The sequence below is a fragment of the Prionailurus viverrinus genome, chromosome F1, assembly GCF_022837055.1.
Source record: "Prionailurus viverrinus isolate Anna chromosome F1, UM_Priviv_1.0, whole genome shotgun sequence".
In the NCBI taxonomy this organism is placed as follows: Eukaryota; Metazoa; Chordata; class Mammalia; order Carnivora; family Felidae; genus Prionailurus; species Prionailurus viverrinus.
The window spans coordinates 12,034,006-12,046,537 of NC_062577.1; the positions used below are offsets into that span (position 1 = coordinate 12,034,006).

Below are 12,532 nucleotides of genomic sequence, written 5' to 3' on the forward strand. Positions count from 1 at the left end.
ATATGCTTCCATATCTTGGCTATTCTAAATAATGCTACATTGAACCGGAAGTGCATATATCTTTTTTGAGTTAGTGTCTTCATTTTCTTTGGATCAATTCCAGAAGTGAAATTTCTGGATCATATGATAGTTCTATTTTTAATTTTTTGAGCAATTTCCATAGTGTCTTCCATAGTGGCTGCAACAATTTACATTCCCACCAACAATACGCAGAGGTTGTCTCTTCTCCAAACCCTTGCCAACACTTATTTCTTATCTTTTTGATAATAGCCATTCTAACAGATGTGAATTGTTACCTCCTTGTGGTTTTGATTTGCATTCCCCTGATAATTAATGATGTTGAGCACTTTTTCATGTGCGTACTGGCCATCTGTATGTCTACTTTGGAAAATAATTCAGATCTTCTGATCATTTTTTTTAATGTTTATTTTTGAGAGAGAGAGAGACAGAGACAGAGTGCAAGCAGGGGAGGGGCAGAGAGCAGGGGAGACACAAAATCCAAAGCAGGCTCCAGGCTCTGAGTTGTCAGCACAGAGCCCTATGTGGGGCTCTAACCTATGAACCACGAGATCATGACCTGAGCTGAAGTCGGATGCTTAACCAACTGAGCCACCCAGGTACCCCTCTTCCGATCATTTTTTAATCAGATTATCATTTTGTTTTATTGCCATTGAGTTTTATCAGTTCTTTGTATATTTTGGACATTAATCCCATACCAGATATATGATTTGTGAATATTTTCTTCCATTCAGTAGGTTGCTTTTTCATTTTGTTGATGGTTACCTTTGTGCAGAAGTTTTTTAGTTTGATACAGTTTTGTTGTCAAATCCAAAAAATCCTTGCCAAAAGCAGTGTCAAATAGCTACCTACAACCTATGTTTTCTTCTACGGTTTTAGGTCTTGCATTCAAGTGTTAATCCATTCAGAGTAATTTTTGTGTGTAATGCAAGATAGTGGTCTAGTTTCATTCTTTTGTATGCAGCTGTCCAGTTTTACCCACACCATTTAGTTAAGTCCTTTCTCCTCATTGTATATTCTTAGCTCCTTTGCCATAAACTAATTGACCATATATATGTGGGCTTATTTCTGGGATCTCAGTCCCTCTGTTCCATTGATTTCTGTTATCTTTAGGCCAATGCCATAGCGTTCTGATTGCTGCAACTTTTTAATATAGCTTTGATCAGGGAGCGTGATGCCTCTAGCTTTGTTCTTCTTTCTCAAGATTGTTTTGGCTATTCAAGTTCATATTTTTAAAAATTTTGTGACATTCAATTTCCAAATATATTTTTTAAAAGATTTATATTTTCATTTATAAGTGAGATTGGCTTATAGGAACATATCCCAAAATTTGGTCTTAAAAATGATAAATTCAAAGAAAAAAGGATCCTAGGGTCAAGTGAGTTTGGTGAGTCATGCATAACAGGTTTATTTCTTGGAGATTTATAATGTGTACTGGTCTGTTAATATTTCTGACATGACCTGCATAAAAGTATGTTTCTCTTAAAATTTGGAAAGAAAGACCAATAAAACTCTCTGAGATCAGAACTATTTTGAATAAAAGTTTTAATTTTGTTTCCAATTTATCCTGTGGATATTGGTCAGGTAAGCTTTTATAATTATGATTTCATATTGTTTTAGAAATTATATCCAACATTGATACTTTATAAATCCACTATCATAAAAGTATACTCAACATCTCTAAAAAGTTTAATCTTCTCTTTGTTAAATCATATGTATCATCTCTAATTTTGATTATTTTTATCTTATATTTACTATATATGACAGAGCTGTTTCATTGTTTGATTAATCAAAGAATAGACTCTTAAATTTATCAATGATAGTTTAATTTTCCATAATTAGGTCCTAACTTAACTATATCCTGTATTCTGCTTTGATTAGTTTTCCAATTTTCTAACTCCTTAAAGTCAATGCTATGTATTTTTGCCTTTTTTTTAAAATAATAAAACATACATGACTGTGATTTTGCCTCTGAATAAAAGTTTGGCTGCATGTTCTGAGTTTCAATCCAGTGAGTAATGTTATTTTGTGTGTTTAGTAAATAATGTCTATTATAATTTTGAGTTGCAATTTGACACAAGTTTTGGGGGAAGCTTTACTTTATTTTAAGTGGCTTTGTGGTTTAACTTTTATCATAATTTCTACTTTAACTGGAAATTTTATCATAATTTAACTTTTATCATAATTTCTAGTTTTAGTGCAGCGCTTTTTTATCTTCAGTACAAGAAATCAGGAATATTTTCTGTAAGATATAAAAATAATTCTGAGCCCTATTTTATTAAACTAGTATTATTGAATTCACAGGTTTGATTCTTAATTTATGATAATGTACCATCTTGGTATCATTAATTCATTGTCAACAGTCTTTGAAGTATTTTGGATGTTGACAAAAGGCCTAAATAGTAGCCAGTCAACCAACAAATGTTATTAAGTACCTACTGTATGATGTAAATGCCAGAAATACACTGATGAACATTTAAAGTTCCATTATTGAACTTATATTGCAGTTGGAGGAGCATAAACAAGGGAAGATGAGGGTTGGAAAGATAAATCAGTGGTTAAAAGTTTGAATTTTTTCCTACTTACAGTGCACAGTCATTGGAGGATTTTAAACAGTGTGGGGATATAATATATGATCATGGTGGCTTCTGTGTGGAGAGTGGAGCAAGAAAGATATCAAAGAGATGTCATCCAAATGAGAGAAGATGGTGGCTTAGATATAGGAGTCTGTAAAGATCTGGAGTTATCTTCATGTCAATAGTATTTAAGGTTCCCAGATAGGGAAGATCACCTTGGCAAAAGCACAGATTGAGGGAAGTAGACCACTGAAGGAGCTTGGGGCACTCCAGAATTTAAAAGTCTAACAAAAGAAGAGGAGACATCAGAAGAGATTAAGAAGCTATAGTCAGTGATGTAGAAGTATGGAAGTCAGGAAAGTGTGGTATTACAGAAGTCTTGAGAAGAAAATGACTGAAGACAGAGGGAGTGGTCAATATATCAGATGCTGCAAAGTAACATGAAGATAGGGAATTGAACATTTGCTGTGGGAAGATGTAGATCACATGACCTTGATAAGACCTGTATCTACAAAGTAGTAGGATCACAAATCTCACCGGGGGGAATTGAGGGGGAAATGATAAAGGAGAGAATAGAGAAAATGATTCAAGATAACTCAAGGAGTTTTGCTGTAAAAGCAAATAGAAATGGGGGCAATTCTTAGGGTGTGGAAAGGGTCAAGAGAAAGTGTGTGTGTGTATTTTAAGATGCTTGCTATGCCATATGAATGATCCAATAGTAGAAAAGAGGCAATTGTGGAGGTAAAAGAAAAAGGGAATGATTGTAGGATGTTCATAAAGACATTAGAAGAGAGGGAACTCAGTATATAAGTTGAGGTTTTGGCCTTTCCTTGTACAAGAGAAAGACAGAGTCTGTGGTTTGCAAATGCAGGTAGTCTGGTGTATTTGGTGGAAAGAATATAGATCATTCTCATCAGATTGTATATGTTTTTCCTATGAAGTATGAAGCAAGATTATCAGCCAAGTGTTAGTGGCAAAGGGCATATTATAGATTTAATGGAAGAAAAGTTATGTAGTAATTATCTAGTATAGTGATAAACCATTTTGACTACAGAATTATAGTAGGGAGGTCTGGGAAAGTTAGGTGCCCATTTGATATTTGTAGTTATAAATTTGGAGTGCAATAAGCACAATTGTATAGTTTTTCTCTTGCATTATTTAGAAACCTGGATGTAGGAACTCAGTAAGGAAATAATTCAGTCAGAGTTTTATTAGGTAAGTAAAATGGTGAAGGGAAACACAGGAAAGGGAGTTAAAGGTTTGCAAGATAGTAGTTATAGTACTGAACGGAGTCTGCACAGAAGTAAAGACATAAGGAACCTGATGATGAGTGGGAACATGATAGATCAGTGGGTCAGTAAAAGCCCACAATGGAGGTGGTTTTTCAGATTTTCAAAAAGGATGACCAAACGGAAATTTTGATTGATGAGTTTGTCATCAGTGCCCTGCTCTGCAAGTTGATAATTAATTGTAAAATTGATAGTTAAATATTTAGAAAGGAAATCAGTGGTCAGTAGGAACTTGCTTCAAATCTTAAAAAACAAGTTGAGCCAAACTGACTTCAATTTTTTAATAGAATTTAGCAGATCTGTAATTAGATCTTGATATACTCTTTTGGAATATACATGAGAGAAAATAGAGGGATATGACTTGGTAGTGTAGTACAAATATGATGGATTTGTGATTAAGTGTCATTTTACTGTTGATACCAATGGGTACCAGTTAGCAGAACATTAACTCTGGCATGGGATCTTTTGAGGTCTGTTTAGTTCTATAGTATATCTTTGATAATGACATGGGAATATTATGTTATTATAAATATACAGATAATACAAAACCGGAAGAATTGTGAATCTGATAGTTGCCAGAATTGTAATTCAGAACATCTGAGAAAATTGGGAAATGTGCCAGACTAACCAAATGAAATGTAATAATGCCAAATATAAATTATACTTTATGTTTTTTTTTAAAAGTCTGTACGTATTCAGTACAGGAGAAGTCTGGTTTTATAGGAGGTCAAGCCCAAAGGACCTAAAGGCCGTGAGAATAATGAATAATAGTAGTTTTTGTATTGTGTATATTTTGCTTGCATATTTACCTGATTCTGGGCACTGTGTAAATAAGCGTGTCACACTTGTAACCTTATTTTATTATCATTATAAGCCTGAGATATAAGCTATTTTCCCCATTTTATAGATGAGTACCTTAAAACTTAGAGAGGTTACCTTACCCAGTGTCATATAGGATAATTAATGGCACAGTCTGGATTTCAACAGGTGTTTTCATGGTCTTTACTATATTCTACTACATGCTATTTGCTTACATTAGTAAAAGTTTACTGTCCAGAAAGTAGGGGAAAATTCCACCAAATTTCTTCCTTCCATCTGGATAATATTGTATCAGGAGATTTGTGATCAGTTGTGGGCACATCATTTTCAGAAAGTCCTTTTTAGGGGCGCCTGGGTGGCGCAGTCGGTTAAGCGGCCGACTTCAGCCAGGTCACGATCTCGCGGTCCGTGAGTTCGAGCCCCGCGTCGGGCTCTGGGCTGATGGCTCGGAGCCTGGAGCCTGTTTCCAATTCTGTGTCTCCCTCTCTCTCTGCCCCTCCCCCGTTCATGCTCTGTCTCTCTCTGTCCCAAAAATAAATAAAAAACGTTGAAAAAAAATTAAAAAAAAAAAAAAAAAAAAAGAAAGTCCTTTTTAAATAGAGCAAATCCACAGAAGGGTAATAATAAGAGTGTTGTGTTATCTAGAAATGTCTTCATGTGAGAAACATTTGAAAAAATTGGCAGAAAGGTCAGCTTGGAGACTTAGAAGACTTGAGGGACAGATAATATCTGGTCCCAGATGTTTAAAGAGCTGCCATAGGTAAACAAATTAAACTTTATATTTTTAATACCTAAAGACATTCTTAGGACATGTAAATGAAAGTTATACATCTAATCAAAACACGGACCCATCATGTGGTCATGTTCTCTTCAGTGTAGCACTTAAAAACCTTTTACCTATGGGATAAAATTTCTCATGCTCATTTTTAATGTTGAGGTAACTTTTATTTTTCAAACTATAAAACACATAGTTAAGCTTGATTTTGTAGTGAAATCATTCAGAAGCTCATATCTGCATGATGGTAGTTGAAATAGACTAAACAAAAAAATTCAGTCAGTACAAATTGCTGTGGGTTATCTATACAGCTACAGCATGTGGTGAGAACCTGGAAGCTACATCCACAGAATTTATGAGACTTCCAGTAAATCAGCTCCGTTCAGTGTTTTAGACCTGTATCCAACTCTTCTTGGATGTCTAGACACAGCCTAACATGAGGCTTCAAAAATGGGTAAAAATGAAGCAGCCAAAGCCACCAGAAGCCTTTGACCCTCTTCTAATGTTTCAACCAGATAATTATTTTCCCTCTCAAGAATTTGGCTATCCTTTGAGGGAAAAAAAAAAATCAAGATTTTTCCATGTGAAGAGCCCCTGAAAGAAAATACTCTGGAGAAAGGTCAATGACAATGGGCCAAAGCTGAATTCTTCAGATCTGCTTAGAGAATGTGGAAAGTCTGCACCCTCGCTACTTTCTGTGCTTTCCAGCTGGCCAGGAACCCCCATGGCATTTGTCCAGATTTGCCTTCCCCATACCTTTTACATCTTAAAGGGAGTCATACTGTGCAGTGGAAATGCCTCAAATGGAAACTTAAGTAGTAGCTTAAAAGCTATGGTAGAGGTAATTAGAAAATTAAAAACTGGTGAATTTTGATTTCTATCAAGATAATCTATTACCCTTTCTGCCCTGTAGCAAAGATACGACCTTTCAAATTTTTCAACAATAAACCTTCGTACTTGGAGACTATATTTCCTTTAAATATGTCCCACTTTTAATTAAAAGTACTCATTCTGCTGGTTGTGCTTTGTCCCTTCAAACTTCTTTATCTTAGGTTTTCTGTGGAAAGGTAAGGATTCTATCAAACATTAAAAAGTTGGTTTTAAAGATAAACACAGTCCAAGTTCATTCCATAGTTCATTCGTTCATTCATTCATTTATTCATTCATTCCATTCATTTGACAAATGTTTGTTTTGCGGAGGCCATATGCCAAGGACTGTGGTTGGCCCACATTGTGCCTTTTGTATGCTATGTGATCTTGACTTAATCTCTTTGAATCTCAGTTTCCTAACTGTAAAACAGCTCTGTTACCAACTTTGCAGGGGCTAATGGAGTTTAAATGAGATGACTTCTCTTTTTAAGACAGTGAAAAATTAGAAGCTTCTCTTTTACCCTTCTCCATCCATTGCTATATCCAAAAGATCATATACAATGGAGATGGAAAGTAGCAATGTTAATCAACTATTTGCAAAACTCATGGGAGCGAACTGGATTGAAATGTTATGAGTAACCACTGCATGCTTTACCTTGATTAAGAAAAATGGAGCTAAACAGGAAGATAACGAAAAGAAACTTCTATTTTCCTTACTGAATCAATGAAAGAAATGTGGATACTGTGCCAACACAAAATCCAAATAGCCAACTCTACTTTGAAGCCAATTCAAAAAGTGAATCCAAGTGAGAATTTACAAATGGGGAAGTCCAGGTGGAAAATGCCTGATGATAAATATTTATTCAAGTTAAACATATAGAGCTCCATTTAAATAATTGCTCAAGTGTAACAAAATAAAATACTAAAACAAAAACAAAAAGATTCTTAGAGATGTGAAAACAATAATTCAGAAATAATATTCTAGGTCAGTATTTCTAGGTAGATTAGCAAATGCAGGAGATAAAGTGGCAGGAAGTAAATACTTCTAAATTCCTCAAAAGGAATTTATATATATTATATTTATTTATATTTATTTATATATTAATATTAATATATATATTTTATATATTATGTATAATTTATATATATTATATATATATAATTGAACTCAGGAATGATTTGGAAGACCTAAAGATAATTAGTTTCCAAAAAAAGAAAGAAAGAAAGAAAGAAAGAAAGAAAGAAAGAAAGAAAATAATCATTTACTTGTAGAAATGAAAGCCATAAAAAAATATAGAAGCCAAAAAGACAGTTCATTAATCAACATATGCAACGGAAATAGTAAGGAGCATTTATCAAAATGACAAAACTAAAACCAAGCATACAGCAATGGCAAGAAATAAACATGATTCAAACTTTCCTAATCATAGGCGGTGCTTTTCAGATTGGGATGAAAAATAAAACCCAACTATACTGTTGGCATTTATAACCAATATATCTTTTTTAACAGTAAAGCAAATGGATAAAAGTAAAAGAAGGGGCAAAGATATGTCAGGTAAATGGAAATTAAAAGAAATCATTCCAAAAATGATTGACAAAAAATGTCAATGAAATCAGAACAAAAAATATCACTGGCATAAATGTGTAAAAATGCCCACCCCCTTAGCAAAAATATTAAGCCTTGATGGAAAATCACTTTTATATTATAAAATTTGTAAAGGTATTTTAAGGATGATGGTCAGTATTTTTATGGGTGTGATGATATTCATTATTCAATAAATATTAATTGAATACCTACTAGCACTGGTCACTTTGTAAGACCTAACAACATAGAGTAATCAAAACAACACAGTCAAATATGACTTTCCATTTATGAAGATCTTATTTTATGTTATTCATTAAGATTTTTCCATTTTCTTAATTTAAAAAATGTATTCCTATGTTGTCTATAGGCTTTCTCCTAACATGAATGGAATATTCTCCCATATCTAAGTTATTGGAAGTATAGCCTAGTAGTGTTTTGTAAAAGCCACTTGGGTTTTGAGTTAATTTTGGTAATTTATATTTTTTAGAGTATTATTAGTTTCCTTTAGGCTCTTACTTTTGCCATAGGTTTTTTTGCATATAATATTTGATTTTTTCCATCTCCTCGATTATTTGTGATTATGTATCCTATCCTTTCTTATTTGTGATCTTGTATACTTTTGTTTTCTCCCTTAATTAGTGTTATATTATCTATTTCTAAGGGGAAAATTCTTGTGGACGTCTTTATCCTTTATGTTATTTTTATATTTCCTATTAATTTTGGTTTTAATCTATGTTAATTCCTCTTCTTGGCTTATTTTTTTATCATAACTTTATAATCCCCGTAGATGAATATCAACTCTTTTTTGAATATTGACTTTTTTTCCTCCTCTCTCTAAATGATGAAAATATTTAAGGCCTTAAGTTTTCCTGTAGCCTTCACTGCGTTCCATTGGTTGCATACAATGTGTTTATATTTTTTATTGCTTTCTAAATAATTTGTAATTTTAATTTTGGTTTCTTCTGTAATACAAGGATTATCCAAGAATATGTTTTAAGGGGTTTTTTTTGGTCTCTTTTTTTAGAAATTCTTTTTTTTCTTTTTCTTTTTTTTTATTTTTTGATTAAAGAATGTGATCTATGTAATCTCTCTTTTTAAAAGTTTCTTAAGGTTGGCATTGTGTATGTGTGTAGGTGCAAGTGTAAGAGTGATTTTTGTAAATGTTTTATGGCTGATGAAAAATCTTTATCTTCTATCTGCTTACTTACTTTGGTCCATTACATTTGCACAACTTGAAAACAGTCATATTAGGTTTTTTTTTCTATATTTATATTTTAACTAATTGTATACATATAATAACTATAAGTTCATCTTGCAATTTTAATAGCATTTGCTTCCTTTCCTTACCTACTATGTAACTTGGTGCAAAAAAGGTTTATGAGTATTTTCCAGTCTTCACAAATTGTGTTTTATACTATTGTATAATAATATTTCTATTAATTCTGTTTAGTGCTTTTAAACTACTTATCCTGTTCAGTACTTTTAAATTCCATCTTGTCTGTTATTAATATTGCCATTCTTGAATTTGTATTTCTTTGTTTTGTGCCTGATTTCTTTTTGCCTGTTTCTTTATTTTTCCAAATAATATGTAACTTTTATAAACCTAATTTAACTGACTAGCTGAAAGAATTCAGTCTACTGTCATTAATTTCATAATTAATATACTTAAATTTATTCCTGCCATCTTATTAAAATTTCTTATTTTGTTACCTTTTTTTAATTTTTTTTACTTGATCAAAAGGCTATTAATTTCTCCTTTTTTTCTGTACTTTTTATTTCATTAACATTTACATTCATCACCAGTGCATAGCCCTATTATTCCATGAGGTAAATTACCAAATATTTCTCCTCCAAACCCTTCCTTCTACTTCCCCCCACACCCACTTTTAACAGTGAGACCCCCGGGATCCCTTTGCTGCCCTACTCTCTGCGCCTGCACCCATCAGAGAAGACCTGGGGAGCATTTTTGATTTCCTCCTACCCTCCCCCAACCTTTAAACTATTTGAATTCCTGTTGCAGTGTGTCTCTTTTACTTTAAGTCTTTCGTTAGCCCTTACACTGTATGTTCTCAGATGGGCTATCATTATTTATTTTTATTTGACTCTGTGGATGTCGCCAGTGCTGTTGCTCACCACTGTTTTTCTCCTCTTTGTCTTCCCTCATCTTGAACATGCTCTGCGAGTTCATTTGGTGCTGTTGTAACTTCATCCCTGCTTAGGCAACTCCCACAGGTGAGGTGTGTGGTGATAGCCCAGCCAGTTGTAGGTCTCTGCAGCCTCTTAAGAGTCCATGAGTGTTACTTCATTGCCTTCTACCTTTTGAGCGTTCAGTCAGTGCCAGTCTAATTCTTTCTTCTTTCTAAGCAACTTGCTGTCTCTTTACAGAAGACTTGAACATGTTTTCTTTATCTCAGAGCTCAAGAATTGTATTAACATATGTCCATGTGGTATCTTTGCTCATCAAGTATACATGAAACAGTCCTTAAAATGTGTAGATTCAGATCTTTCTAAAAACCAGGATAAGATTCTTTTATAAACAGTAGTTTCTTTTTCTAATTATTTTTCTCCCCTCACCTTCCTTTTCTTTTTCTGAATCTCCTTTTATTTACAGGTTAGATGTTCTGAGTCTTTCCTCCACATTTTCATAACTTCTCTCTCTTTTCAGTTTTTAAAATTCTCCTACTAGATCGTGAACCCTACCATTCTGGTTTCAACATTCATTATCCTCTCCTCCATCTACTAAATATTTTAACTTAAAATCTTTTGTCTAGTTCCAGGAAGTTTTTTCTTAATGTTGTACTTCTACCTCATCAAATACTATTCTTCTGCTTCCCCTGACAGTTCTGTATTCATATAGTGTTCTGATTTCTCTCTTCATTCATGCTTTCTCTGGCTATTATACCTCCTTATTAGATGTCCTTTTATTTTCCTTTGTTCATTGTGGCGCAGGTCCAACTGCTGGATACTTGAAGTGGACTGGTCCTATGAAGGTGGGAGGACACAGACATCTCAGTCATCATGGCCCAAAATATGCAAGTTTCCAGTTACCCATTGAGACACCAGGAGGTAGCCTTTCTTCTGCATTAGGGTAGAGAAAACTCAGGCACACCCAGGATCCTGTGATCACTGAAGGACAGCCCTACCAAAGAGCTCCTACGTGCTGGTCCTTGCCTTAGCCTTTTCTTGCTGTGGCCCCACAGCTTTGTTCAGCACAGAGCAAGAAAGTACAACTATCTGGTTCACACCCTCTACCTGAGTACCAGTCCTGATATCTGCTTGACTTAAGAAAAAAGGATGTGTTTGACCTAAGTTAGAAGTGGAGAGGAAGCAGAGCACAATTACGTCATCATCTTTCCAGAATCCCCTGGGAATAAAATAATAAACATGAAAATGATACATTCCCTGTCCTAATGTTGCTTGTGGGCTAGTTGGAAAGATAGACAATAAATAAATAAATAAATAAATAAATAAATAAATAACTCCTATAATTCTGAATTCACAACTGTAATTAATATATGAAGGAAAGGTGAATAGAAATATGATCTGAGATTCCAAGAAAGAATAAGCATTAACTGTGCAAGGAGGGAAGAAAAAAAGAACTAGAGGCAGAGAGCAGTGTATTCAAAGACGTTGGGAGTAGGCATGGCACATTTGAGGAAGCCAAAGACAGTCAGCATGGCTGGAGCAGAAAAAGCAAAGGAGAGCAGAGTGTGAAAAGAAGCTGGAGAGGAAGGTAACAGTAAGGGGCCAGACTGCAGGGTTTTATAGGCCATGATAGAGTATAGTCCTTCCCTAAAAGCAGGTGACTAATGGAGCGTTTTACTCCATGGGTAAAAATATCTGATTCACATTTTCAGGGGATCACGAGGATTCAGTGTGGAGAGCACTCCACACTGTTTTGTTTTTGAGAGAGAAAAGGAGAGACAGAGCACAAGTGGGGGAGGGACAGCGAGGGGGGAGACACAGAATCCGAAGCAGGCTCCAGGCTCTGAGCTGTCAGCACAGAGCCCGACTCAGGGCTTGAACCTGCGAACTGTGAGATCATGACCTGAGCTAAAGTCTGACACTTAAACTTAACCGACTGAGCCCTCCCCCAGGCGCCCCAAGTGTGGAGAGCAAATTTAAAGGAGCCATGTGAGGAGGCTACTGTAATGTTTGAGGGAGGGTGGCAGTGAGATGGTGGTCAGCATACAGGAAGTACACTTTTAGGTGGTTTATGAAAGAGGGTATAAGAGTGTGGAAGGTAGGGAAGTCAAGTTAAAATCACCAATTCAGTCATTCATGTCAATGTGCCCTTGAGATACTCAAGTGGAGGAGTCAGTAAACACTGTGAATCTAGGGCAGTCCTGGGCAAAAGAGATAAATTTGTTAGCTATCTGAGTTTCAGTATAAACTAAGGCTCTTAGGCATAAGTGAGAATACCTTGGGATAGAATAAGAAGAGAAAAAGACTTTAAATTTTTGTATACCACTAATATCCATGTAAATTGGATGATCTCTGCTGGAAAGGTGATTGATAATGCATATGAGTATCTTAAAAAATGACGGTAATTTTGATCCTGTAACTTTTTTATAGGAATCCATCCTCAGAAGATAATATT

At 34.6% G+C, this 12,532-nt stretch overlaps 1 protein-coding gene across 13 annotated transcripts in view; it reads left to right on the forward strand.

Moving 5' to 3' along the window:
* DNM3 (dynamin 3) overlaps nt 1-12,532 on the forward strand; it is a 563,955-nt gene that overhangs the window by 442,203 nt on the left and 109,220 nt on the right. The window lies entirely within an intron of this gene.